This window comes from Acinonyx jubatus, chromosome A1 (assembly GCF_027475565.1).
Source record: "Acinonyx jubatus isolate Ajub_Pintada_27869175 chromosome A1, VMU_Ajub_asm_v1.0, whole genome shotgun sequence".
NCBI classification, from domain to species: domain Eukaryota; kingdom Metazoa; phylum Chordata; class Mammalia; order Carnivora; family Felidae; genus Acinonyx; species Acinonyx jubatus.
The window spans coordinates 172142600-172156240 of NC_069380.1; the positions used below are offsets into that span (position 1 = coordinate 172142600).

A 13641-nucleotide genomic window follows, 5' to 3' on the forward strand; every position below is an offset into this window, starting at 1 on the left:
CAACAGATCTCACCACAATCAAGTTCACCCTCAGATCACCAATGACCATTGCCTAAATCATGCATTCTCAAAGGAGTTGATAAAGCCACCAAAGAGGCCAACATTAGTTTGAGAGGAGTTTAGAGAGGAAAAAGTCGTATTCTTTTAATGCATAAAGCAAAGGTATATATATATATCTATATATCTATATATATCTATATATCTATATATATACACACTGTATATATATATATACACACTATATACATATAGTATATATATATGCACATATATACATATATACATATACATATATGTATACATACACATGTATACATATGTATGTATACATATACATGTATACATATGTATGTATACACATACATGTATACATATGTATGTACACACATACATGTATACATATGTATGTACACATATACATGTATACATATGTATGTATACATATACATGTATACATATGTATGTATGCATATATATACATATATACATATATACATACATATACATACATATACACTATATATATATACACACTATATATATATATATATATATATATATATATATAGTATAAACGGATATGCAGTATATCTGTGGCATTAAAATTCCATGGTGTGGAAGGGGGCACCTGGGTGGCTCAGTCAGTTAAGCAACCGACTCTTGATTTCAACTCAAGTCATGATCTCCCGGTTCATGAGATCAAGCCCTCCATCAGGTTCTGGGCGGACAGCACAGAACCTGCTTGGGATTCTCTGTCTCCTTATCTCTCTCTGCCCCTCACCTCCTCTCAACCTCTCTCTCAAAATAAATAAATAGACATTTAAAAAAATCCATGGAGGTTGTGATTAGGAAGAAAAAAGTGTCTAAAATGTCCCTAGGGGGATGATGATGAAAAGAAGTTTGGGAAACACTGGCATGGATGTATTCTTTCATTAGGGAAGGCAAACTGGTCATTTCCCAATGCTATCATTTTTTTTGCCTGTGAGTCTTCTATAAAGAAGAACTTCTTATCAACAATTTGGCTTTTCTGCAATCCAATCTGTACAGGAAATGCAAGATAAATGCTTGTCCTTTGTTTATCAATTTTCAGCATAATGAGTTGGTGCCTAGCAACTTGCAAAGGAACCAAGGAGGTTTTTTTGTATCATTTTGAACTTACACATTTCATATGCTTTGCATGATTTTTCCATTCATTTTAGTGAGTTTTTTTCTGGATGCTCAAATTAATCTTGCTTTGACCAATGGAGTCCCTTCAAATAGACTTCTGTGTCCCTTGCTGTGTTCCCAATAGTCTGTATTTCTTTTTTTTTGAATGTTTATTTATTTTTGAGAGAGAGAGAGAGAAAGAGAGAGGGAGAGAATCTAAAGCAGACTCCAGGCTCTGAGCTGTGAGCACAGAGTCCCATGCGGGGCTTGAACTCACGAACTACAAGATCATGACCCAAGCTGAAGTCGGACACTTAACCGACTGAGCCACCCAAGCGCCCATCAATAGTCTGTCAGTTATGACAAGATGTCCCAGATTTATTTTGGACATTTCTTCCCCCAGATCTTCAAATCCCTGTTTCTCTGAAGAGCACTGATTCCTTCTAGAGGGGTAGGGGAATGGTGTGCAGACAGCACAGTGTGAGTGCTAAGGGTGCTTCTAGTTATATTGGGCGGAAATAGGAAATAAATACCTTTAGAAAGAGAAAAAAAATAAGTTCATATAGCTGTTTCCGATTCAAATGAAAAATTACCTTTTGTACTGAACAGTTCTGACATACATATCTTCATTTTTGAAATTATGCTAATTATCTTGGTTTCTGATGGAATTAATATAATTATTTATTTGCTTTATTCTCCAATTCTACATATCCTACATTCTATATATACATATATAAGATATAAATATGTATGTTTATATATATAAATTTACATACACATATAGGCTTAACAGAACACTTTTACTAAACATAACTAAACCTAACCCTTTTACATTTTTTAACTAAATATTTGACTACCAATTGCAGTTTAAAATATCTTCTTATGTTTTTTCCTTACTTTTAATTTTTCGTTATGTTTTATTTTATTTTTGAGAGAGAGAGAGAGAGAGAGAGAGAGAGAGAGAGCAGGCAAGTGAGTGAGCAGGGGAGAGGCAGAGAGAGAGGGAGAGAATCTGAAGCAGGCTCCAGCCTCTGAGCTGTCAGCACAGAACCCGACGTGGGGCTCGAACCCACAGACGGCGAGATCACAACCTAAGCTGAAGTTGGACACTTAACCAACTGAGGCACCCAGGCGCCCCTAGTTACTTTTAAAAAGTAACTTAAAATAATTCTTCTGTGAATAGTTCTGCCACTCTCTTCCTATGCAGCGAGGTTTTGTTTTTTTCTTTTTGCTTTGCTTTTTAAAAATTATCTAAAACACCTACATCATTACAAAATAAAACTATAAAACGTGGTATATTCTGAGAGACTTACCATCAGTCCCTGTCTATTTCTTTTGGTAGGATATCCCCCCTTATCCGCAGGGAACAGGTTTCAAGACCCTGGTGGATGTCTAAAATCACAGAACTGAACACCATATACTGTTTTTTCCTATACATACGTACCTCTGATAAAGTTTAATTTATAAATTAGGCACAGTGAGAGATCAACAACAGTAACTACTAATAGAATGAAGACTTATAACAACGTCCTGTAGTAAAAGTTATGTGAATGTGGGCTCTCTCTCTCTCTCAACATACCTCATTACCCTGTGCTCACCCTTCCTGTGAGAATATATTATAAAATGCCTATGTGATAAAGTGAGGCGAATGACCCAGGTATTGTGACAGAGCGTTAATTTACTATTGATCATCTGACCATAAATCAGAAGAAAGATCATCAGCACCTCTGGATCGCGGTCGACCACAAGTAACCTAAAACCACAGAAGGCAAAACTGTAGGAAGTTGTTGGGGGGGGGGGGTGCTATTGTATGTACGAAGTTTTGTATTTTCATTCTAATGGTTACCTTTAGATTAAAAGCTTTGTGTGATATTCGTAGCCCTTTTTTTTTTTTAATTTTTTTTTAATGTTTATTTATTTTTGAGACAGAGAGAGACAGAACATGAACGGGGGAGGGTCAGAGAGAGAGGGAGACACAGAATCTGAAACAGGCTCCAGGCTCTGAGCCGTCAGCCCAGAGCCCGACGCGGGGCTCGAACTCACGGACCGCGAGATCGTGACCTGAGCTGAAGTCGGACGCTTAACCGACTGAGCCACCCAGGCGCCCTCCGTAGCCCTTTCTTTATCAGTGTGTCTATATTGGTTTCCTACCAGGACAAATACTGAAATTAATGAGGACCTTTTTTCATCCTTCAGCATCTATTTTAAAGGAACAGCGTATATATTTTAAAGTCACATCGGTTTACTTCCAATGAATACCAATGAGGCCATCAATGAGATTATTCTACTTTTCATACACTCCCTTCTCTCCCCATGTTTTGAAAATTGTATCATATCTAGTTGTCAGAACATGTGACAATTAGATACTAGCCTGTCACTCCTGGCCCCAACACTTAGTGTTTCTTTTATTGTTAAACACGCCCAGTGCTCCCCACCAGCCCTTGTGCTGAATCTTCTTCCTTTGTTTTCTGATTGTCTGACGTTTATTCTTTAGTAGATTTCTCGGGAAAGGATTATGGGAATAATATTCTCTATGTTCTTCGAAGTTCATGGCATTTTGTGCTATGCCTTTTTTACTTGGTCTACTTGACTGGATATGAAACCCTTGACTCTCATTTTCTGTCTTTGAACTTCTTAAATATGTCACTCTTTAGAATTCTGATGTTTCTGATGGCAAACTCGATATTAAACTGATTTTCCTTCCCACTCAAAGAATTTGTGCATTTTGTCCAGATATCCAGCGTAATGCTTCTTCTCCAATCCAAAAATTTTACTGAAATATATCTTGGTGTTGGCCATTTGGGATTGTTTTTCTTGGGTTGGATAATTCAAGCGATTGCTTTTTCCAGAAAAGTTTCTCAGATTATAGTTTTGGCTATTTACTTTCTTGTGGTTGCAAGTTCCCCCTTTGGGAACTATCACATGCATGTTGGGCATTTCACTCTTTTGTAACTATCGCTCTCTGCCAGATCTTTTCTTAGGGGCCTCTTCATTTCTGTTCTACATCTTTTTTTTTTAAGTTTATTTATTTATTTTTGAGAGAGAGAGAGAGAGAGAGAGACAAAGAGAGAGGGAGAGAGAGAATCACAAACAGGTTCCATGCGGTCAGTGCAGAGCCTGATGTGGGGCTCGAACTCACCAACCATGAGATCATGACCTGAACCGAAATCAAGAGTCAGATGCTTAACCCACTGAGCCACCCATGTGCCCCTCTGCTCCATTTTTTCCCCCTTCCCACCCCCCCCGCCCCCATCATTCTCTCACTGTGATTTTCTATGGCATCTCTCTATTTTATCTCTAATTCGTTCCTGACCTTTTCTAATTCTGTTTTAGGTTTTTCTTTCTTGATTGCCATCCATAATCTTTTTATCCTTTTCTTCTCCTAGGTCAGTTTGGAATATTAGGTGATAGTTTTCCTCTGCTTGGAGCTATATGTTTCTAATGGGTTTTTATTTTTCATAGATATATTACTCTGATAAGTATCCTGTTTTTGGAACACTCTTTCATCACAATCTTCTTTCTGTTTATTTATATTTAAGTGAGATGGGTCTCCCCATACTTTTTGGAGGAAGTTCCTGCTGCTAAGAGATAATTTTCAGAAACAGATAAAATCGCACATCTCATCCAGATGTAAATATGAACACATGTTAAAAATTGCATTCTGTTAATCCACCAGGGAACCGGGCAGATGTTGTGACTAGTTCAAAGACAGGGCCAGAAATGTACCAATGTATGTGGAGCAAAAGCATGTCCAAATGAGTTGTAAATGAAGGCAAACTTTGTGTGTGCACAGAAGGGGTGACACGGGACAGAACCTACCTGTGTGTCAGTTACACACTATTTACGGGGCTGTAAAAGAGCCCCCACGAATCAGAATCTAATAAGGCGTAGGGTGAGCTGTAGACGATGCAGTTTTCCAGGGAAGAACCAGACGTCGTCGTCCCTGTGCAGAAGGTGGGGGTGGGTGGGCCAGCTCCCCCGCGACTCCCGCCCAGCACAGAGGACTTGCCCAAGCTGTGCTAAGAGACCTCACCCACCTGTAGCCGGGCTTGCACCCACACTAGGCCACGTCTGCAAAGGGGACCCCAGGCCCCGCGCTGAGTCTCCACTCAAGAAAACACAGGGTGGCCGAACTACAAAACGTACATTGTCCCAACCCACGCTGCCAAACCGGTGAGTAATTCTCTACTTACCTTCCTCCTGTAATTTCCCATTTCCTCCTGGCCCCTTTTAACTCCCCCTCCGTTCTCCCTTTAAGAACCTCAGTCGCCTTTGTTTTGAGTCGGAGTTGGGCTCAGTTTATACCCGAGCCTACCTGCCCCGCGGCTCTGGTCTGAATAAAATCTGTCCTGGCACCTCCGACCCGTGTCCAGGGCTGTTCCAGGGCTCTGGTCTGTTGTTCCCACAACAGTCTCTCAGTGCAGCCAGCTGGCTGTACTCACAGAGCTGTCTCTTCAGGCCCCCTCCCCCAGAAGCATCTACACCTTTTTCCACCTTTGCCCACAGACTTCCTGTGCACGAGGTCCTTCTGCGTACTGTTCTCAGCGTTTTTCCCCTTCTGAGGGCGTTTCCCCTGCGTTTTGGAGAGCCCCGAGGGCCCAGGCCGTCCCAGCCCCCAGACCCCCTCCGGCCCCTTGTACTTACCTGCAAGTCGCAGCCTGTATGGGCCCCTGCCGGTCCGGCATTCACGTTTACTCCCCAGTCCTCCGGACCACCTTCGCCAGGTGACTAACTTTCAGCAGTCTGTGCAGGCCCAGCTCTTAGGACTTCTGGAAGCCCTCGCCTTCCCCTCCACCTGCTCTCACGCAGCTGCAACCCAGACGTCTCTGCCCCCATCAGCGGCTTTGCTCCAGCCTCCTGCATTCTGGGATACTTGGTCACCAGGCTGTGTTAAATATGTCATCTGTGGATTCTTTTCTTTTGCTCCCCTACTTTTTCTGTGCATGGTTTTAAGAGGAGTTGGGGATGCTAAGAAATGACACTGTCACTATCTCCACGGGCTTTGGCTGCACCTTTTAGACAGGACATGTATCGTCCACAGAGCCGGGCAGGGTCCCCACCAGGCGGCTTCCCTTCCTTACTCATGACATATCACCTCTGGCCCCAGAAGTCTATTTCCACACAGCCTGTATTTGTTCTGGCTCTATTTCTAATACTCCGCTTCTGTCTCAGTGTGTTGTCTCAGAACCTTTCCGCTTAAATTTTTCTTTATTTTTTTAATATTTTAGATTTTTTCTTTATAATACCTAAGGAATCTTTCCTCTCTCTGTGTCTTTCTTTCTTTCTTTCTTTCTTTCTTTCTTTCTTTCTCTCCTTCTTTCTTTTCTTTCCTTCTTCTCTTTCTTTCTTTCTTTTCTTTCTTCTTTCTTTCTTTCTCTCTTTCTTTCTTTTTCTTTCTTTTTTCTTTCTTTCTCATATCTCATTTTGTCTTTTTCTATACTATTTGCTTTGCTTTGTATTAAAAAAGGTGAGATTCAATCTCTCCCTCAGGCACTTTCCAGGTACCTTCTTGAATTCGCTAAACCTCAGTTTCCTCATCTGTGAAGTGGAAATGATATAAACACATCAAAGACTTTGAGAAGACTAAGCCTATGGTAGGTCCTCATCAGTGCCCAGCAGCCTCTCTGACTGCACTGAGCACTGACAGTCAGGGACATTTCCAAGTGACCTGTCGCATTTATCAAACAACTTTATGGGTTTTTTTTTTATTTTTTAATGTCTTTTTATTTATTTTTGAGACAGAGAGAGACAGACCATGAGCAGGGGAGGGGCAGAGAGAGAAGGAGACACAGAATCTGAAGCAGGACCCAGCCTCCGCACGGTCAGCACAGAGCCCGATGCAGGGCTCGAACTCACAAACCACGAGATCATGAGCTGAGCTCATGTCAGCTGCTTAACCGACTGAGCCACCCAGGCGCCCCTTGTTTTGTTTTTAAAAACAGATGTGTATTCAGAGTGTTTTAAAATTCCTCTTTGAAGAAAGATCCCCTGTTGGGAAGAAAAAGAAGAAGAAAGGAAAAGGAATCCAGGAATCCAGATGGTTTTTCTTCTGCCTCCCTGGCCCCGTCACTCACTGCTTTTTCCCTGGGTCAGGGCTCCTCAGAGGAAAAGAAAAAGAAAAAGGCTTTCTGCCCACGATTCACATTAACCCCTCTTATGACCGTATTTTTTCCTTCTGAATTGATATCTCCCTGTGCCACATTTGTTAGTCTTCTAAAACACTGCCAGAAATGGTTAGACAGGAGAACAAAAGGATTGGGGACTCTGAAAGGTAAAGACTCCACACGTTCGAATTCAATCACCTCTTTTATTATGCAAATACGCCCCCCTTTGATTCTGCCTCCCGTGTGTGGTTCAGTGGAGACTCCCAGGATAAATGGGGCACAGATGCAGAAATGAAGGTTCCACATTTCGCAAGCCCCCTTTCCTTAGAAATCGCCTCCCCACAGCCCCAACTGTTTCCTTAAAATGTGGTCCATATTCCTGGGGAGTGGGGTGGGGGGTATAAATTTTGAACCATTGTCCCTGGCTAAGAACAAAACCCAAACCCCCATTCGCTGGTGGCCTAGAGCTGCTGCCTCCGCCGTCCAGGTGCAGATCCGGGTGGTGTTTCCTGCCTGGGACAGGACATCATGGCTTTTACACTTCTGCTGAGCGCTTCCTGTTTGCCAGGCAGGGCGCCAAGTACTTTCCGTCCGCCCGTTGTCTCCGTTCACCCCCCACAGCTGCCTGAGGTGAGAGCTCGCTCCAATGATCTCATGTCGTGGATGAAGAACCCAGGACTTACTCAGGTGGAGTCACTCTGGGATGGAAGCCCAGAAGCAGGTTCAAAGATCTGGCACTGCGACACAAGGTGCACAGGGACCGGGTGCCCAAGCCTGGGGTTCTGTGTCGTTGTGGACACGGAGTTTGTAGAAACACAGCCAAACGAGAAAACTGGCACCATGTGCTCAGAAGGAACGAATGAATGAGTGAATAAGTGAGCAAATGAATGGATACCGATCTAAGAACACTGCGGGACGGAACTGAAGAAAGAACAGGGACCGTGGAGCCCGGCCTTTGGGTTTCAGTCCCAGCCGTGCCGGTCGGTGGTTTGCAGGGTGGTTTTGTGCAATTATCTACCTGTCTGGGTCTCATTTTGCTCATCCGTCAAATGGTGCCAGAAACAGCTTTATCTCAAGGCCGTGGGGAGGATAAAAAATTTTAAATCCACAGGGAAGCTCCTTGTTAACAGCATCCTATAGAGGGAGACCTACAATTTATTGTCAAAACCAGATGTTACATGTTGATTTGTTATGATTCCAGATCCACTTGTTCATGGCTTAAGTGGAGTTGTTTTGTTCGGGGGGTGAATTTGTTTACCCTGGGGAAGCGGCGTCAGGATAATGTCATCAAAACGGTTGTGCCACTGAGCGTTTATCCGTAGGAACATACGGGGTTGACATTAGGACTAACGGACAGTGAAACCTTAAATACCGGGAATCTGTGAGGACGTACCGAGAGCCATCAAGTCTGGGCAAAGCTACTCTTTGCTGATCTAAATAGCTCTTCGAAGACCTTGGGACATCAGTTCCTGCCATGGCAAGGCCACTCTTTGCCGGCGGTGGTGAAAACCATACAGTGGCCCCCGTGAAGGAGATCATCTTGCCTGCCAACACTGGGGTCTTTGTTCCGCTAAAGCCTTGTGCCCCAGCAACAGCCGGCTTTCAATTCACGCTGGCAGCTGGACGTCAGCTGTTGGTTGGCTAAGCCAGCTCTTCCAAGAACTATGTCTTAGAAAGCTATACCTCGACCACACCTGGGCTTTCTTTCTTTCATCTCCCCTTTGCCTGGGAAAATGGTGTAATTAACCTATCAGGGGAGTATGGTATTTCTCCATTGGTTTATTAAGAGACATTATCCTGCATGCTATTGATTGTGAAATATTATCATACATTATAATTCCCACAGTGAACCCGTGTTAAGTAAATTATTGGCAAAGACGCTCTCAGTCTCTGAGCATGATTTGGACAAAATACCAGGGAGACTGGGACCGGGAGGGGGTGTTATGCAAAATGACACCTCGTCAACGCAAATGAGGGGTCACTCTCCTTCCCAGTGTGCAAACTGTGACTTCGGCTTCCCCAAGAACAGAAGAGCAATGCTTCAGGAGAAGGAGCCTGGAAGTGTTTCATCAGGTCACTAACCTAGCCTTCTTGGCACCTGACTTTGAGTACCCGGCTCTGTCTCATCTGCTCACCGGTCTCAGGGGGCACTTCATAAAATCATACTGTTTTAGGTGTGTGGTTTTGTGGGGTTTTTTTGCATGCTGTTTCAGTTTAATTGAGCAGAGATCGAGATGATGGACGCCAGGAGTCTTATTGTGTGTTGGAGTCCCATTTCTGCCTCTTACAGGCTGTGTGATCTTGGGTACGATACGTAACCTCTCTATGCCTCAGTTTTGTTCCCTGCAAAATGGGGATGTTAATCCCCACGCTTATGAGTTGTGTGAGGATTGGGTGCTGAGCACAGCTCCCTAGCACCCAGAAGCCCTTGATAACTGGCAGTTCCCCTCCTTCCCTTTGCATGAACCGGGGGGCCGGTGTGAGTACTGGAAATTGACAGTGAAATTGGATTGCGTGGCTGTGTGAGAATATATGACCAGGGCAGAAGCAACGGGCACTCTGCTCCACGTGCCCACGGCCCCCCCAGCGGGAGCCCACTCAGAACAATACCTTGCACTGGCCTTTCTGCCTTCACTTTCCCCAGTCTCCACTGTACCTCCTGGCCTCACCTATAAATAAACCACCACCCCAAGACCTGTTCTTTAAAGAACCCAAAGCGAGAAGGTAGCTGGTACCTGTTATAGTCTGCATGCTTATGGGCCCTCCAAATTCATACGTTGAAATCCTAACTCCCAAGGTGATGGTACTAGGAGGTGGGGCCTTTGGGAAGTGATTCTGTCCTAAGAGTGCAGGCCTCATGATCGGGATAATGTCCCTCATGAAGGAGACTTCAGAGAGAGAGTCCCTTGCCCCTTCCACTGTGTGTGGATACGATGTGAGGATGGCTACGAAGGACAAAGCACACTCTCTCTAGACGCCAAAGCTAACGGCACCTTGATCTTGGGGTCCAGAACAATGAGAAATAAATTTCTATTGTTTATAAGCCACCCAGTCGATAGTATTGTTATAACGCCTCCAACAGACTGAGACGATAGCTGACATGCACTAAGTGCTGGCTGTGTGCCCAGCGCTGTGCTGAGCACTTTGCAAGCACCCTTTTGTGCAATCCTTGTAAAAATGTTACGAGATAAGTATTATTATTACGCTCCTTTTACAGATGAGAAAACTGAGGCGCAAAGAGGTAAGTGATTTCCCCAGGTTCTTACGGTGACTTAGTAATTTTCCAAGACAACGTACCTGGGCCAGAAGCCAGGTTTGCACTGGTTGATTTAGAGGAGTGGAAAAAATGTTTCCCTCTTCCCTTCTAGGTTCTTTGGCTGATCTAATAATTAAATTGACATAAGACAGATTAACGGGAGAAAAACAAATTTAATGTGTACATACAGGAGCCCCATAAAAATGTGAGACCCAGAGGCAATCAGGCAACGGAGGCTTATATACCTTGTGCGTGTGTGTGTGTGTGTGTGTGTGTGACAGGGTGGGAGGATTTGCTGGCAGCAGAGGAAGGACAAGGAGGTCGACAGAAGTGTACAAGGTACCAAGGGCAGCAGAGAGGGCATTCTTGTGGCTCAGGCCTCCCCACCCATCTGGGGGTGCTTCTGCCACAGCTGGTTGTCCAAGGTGGCACCTGGGCCAAAAGACATGCCGCGGTGGCAACACGCAGAGCGGGAGCTGCCCGGCCCCAGACTGCGCATGCGGTAGTGGTATAGAGCTCAATGCTCTGGGCGCAGGCGGAGGATCAGAGCTCGCGTGTGCGAGCACCAGCGCACTGTCAGGTTGCTGCTGTTGGTAAAATGCTTCCCGTACAACTCACAGACGCCCCCAGGCCCGCGGCTCTTGCCCCCTGGCTCTGGCATCTTCTTGAGGGGACGTCTGGCTCTTTGCAGGTTCATTTCTCTGTTCCACGGTGGTAGCTCCCCAGTTGGTCCCCCTGGGGCCTACCTGAGCCCCACCATCAGGAGGAGCCCCAGGTTCCTGGACCCCCGCTGTGATCACGGCTCCAGTGCCTGTCCCCACCCCCCACCCCCCTCCACCACCTGCGCATGGGAGTGTGCTGGCTGCAGAGGGGCAGTGGCAGAGGCCTGTTCCAAGGTGGCCCTGCAGGGCTCTGAGGCTGCAGCTGCCTGTGGGTCTTGGGCAGTTGAGCTTGGTGCTTCTTGGTACAAATATGGGGACACGGGTCACAGGCGTAGGGCCACTCGTAGGGCCTGTATGCAAGCACATGTGCACTTGGAGATTAATGAGGGAGCTGAGGGTCTTTGCATAGACGGGGCAGGTGGGGTTCTGCTCACTCGGGGGCCTGTGACCTCAGCTTCTGACTTCACCTTTGCCGAGACAGCGGCGGCCACCTCTGCCAGGCCTGGCAGCCGGGCCTCGGGGGCCTCAGGTCCTGTCTGGTGGAAGGACAATCCTTGGTCCCACAGGGCACGTGCAGCAGCTTCCAGGCCCCTGTGAACGGTCTCTGGCAGCTGATGCAGCTCAAGGCTTTGGGGTTCTTGCATTCTAAGTCCTGGCAGGGGTCGGACGTCTACGAAGCTGACAGTCAGGCTTCTTGTGTTCCGTGAAAGCAGTGATGGTCTCCAAAGGAAAGGCCAACAGGCGGCGGCCGAGGTCAACAGATCTAGGTGTTTGTCAGTCCAGGACTGGTGGTGGCGAGGGCGGTGGATCAGTGGCATTGACAGCACCCGCTCACTCTGCGCGCTGAGGTCGCCTGTGCGTTGGGGGCACCCAATGGAGTGGCAGGGTTCGCTCCGGGACCACCTTGGTGCAGGCACTTCCTTTCCGGGAGAAGGCTCCAGCCCTGGCGCCAGTAGGGGAGGCGCATCTGGCCTGGGCTTCACTGGATGACAAGGCCCGGCCTTTGCATCTCAACGTCTGTGCTGGAGGCTGGCGGCTGGGGCCCGGTCTTCTTGGCAGGGCGTGCAACTGGCCTTGTGGCGGGAGGGACATAGGGAGAGGGCCAGGCGGGCTGGCCGCTGGAGGTGGCCTGGGCCAGGAGCCCTCAGACCGAGGGGTTCAGGTGAGTTAGCAGCTTGGGGCTTCCAAGGGGAGAAGAGCAGATAAGCACAGATGTATGGTAATGAAACGTTTGCCCTGCCATGCAGATAAGTCTTTCAGATAAAAAGGTTTCTTTGGCAATAACTCTCCTTCTGACACAGGACCTTTATCTAAATTCTTTCAGGCGCGGTAGGGAGAGGTAAAAGTTTCCCTGAGTCGGGTGGGTCTTGATTGCCTTCAGCTCAAAATAATCCTCGCGTCAAAGTGGCACATTTCGCGGTGGCCTGCTCTGCTCCCTTTCGATTCTGTTCTGCTATGTCTGTTTCATTCGTTTGATGTGAGCAATCCCTGCAGGGAGTTTGAAGGATTCCTCCTCGCGGGCGGTAGCGGGCAGATATCTAGGAGGATATCTAGGCGACACAGATGTATGGGTCAGGCGTTACGGATGGAATGAGGATTCTGACCAGTGGAAGAGTTTAGTGGAGGCTTAACGGGAGGCTGTCAATGTGTTCTGATGGCACTACTCGAGGGGTACAGGAGTTGGTTCCCCACCAGAGGCGTTCTCGGTCCTCTTGACTCATGGTGAGGGGCTGGTCCTCCCTGGGGCAGGGAACCCTGTGCTTCTGTGGTGAGGCGGGCGCCATGCGGGGAACCCCCCCCCCCATGTCATTCACTGGGGTGCATTTCTGGTGCGAGGGGTCAACAGACCTCGCCCTTCCTCGAACCTGCAGCATCCACCCAGCTCGGGTCTTTTGGCTTGTGAGTCCCTGCCGAAGCTGGGGAAACTGAGCCTCGCTCATGCTCCACGCGCACGGGGTGCCTTCCTTCTGACTCAAGTCAGACTCAAGTCTCCGTGGGGGCCATTCTGACACAGGCACGCTGAGGAGAAGCCTTTAATTTTAGCTCTTGCTGATGAATGTCTGACCCGAGTCCCAGGAAACTTCATTCCAAAATTAGATTCCAAGAACTGAAGTGTGGTGTTTTCAGTTTGGAGGAAATGAAAGTCTAGAAAACCTGAGGCTGGGAGGCCATAGAAATGAGACTGCCCAGTCGCGGCCCAGGAACCTCCCCTCCGGAGGCGCAGACTCAAACACCCGGCCTGGCCTTGTACTGGCCGAAGGCCTCCGGGCCAGCCGTATAATCTCTCTGCTCCTCAGTTTCCTCACCCAGAGAATGGGGATGATATCAGCCCCTGCTTCATACATTGCCGTGGGGACTAAACGGCAACGCGCACAGATCACTTAGCACGGTGCCTGGGGCATAACAAATGCTCAATAATCATAGCAGAGCAGAGGGCTCAGGGGGCATAAGGCCCATGAAAGATGAGGGCAAG

The 13641-nt window shown here is 46.9% G+C and overlaps 1 pseudogene; it reads right to left on the reverse strand.

Moving 5' to 3' along the window:
• Positions 1-10670: 10670 nt before the first annotated feature.
• On the reverse strand, positions 10671-12952 carry LOC113593136 (zinc finger protein 296-like; annotated as a pseudogene).
• Positions 12953-13641: the final 689 nt, after the last annotated feature.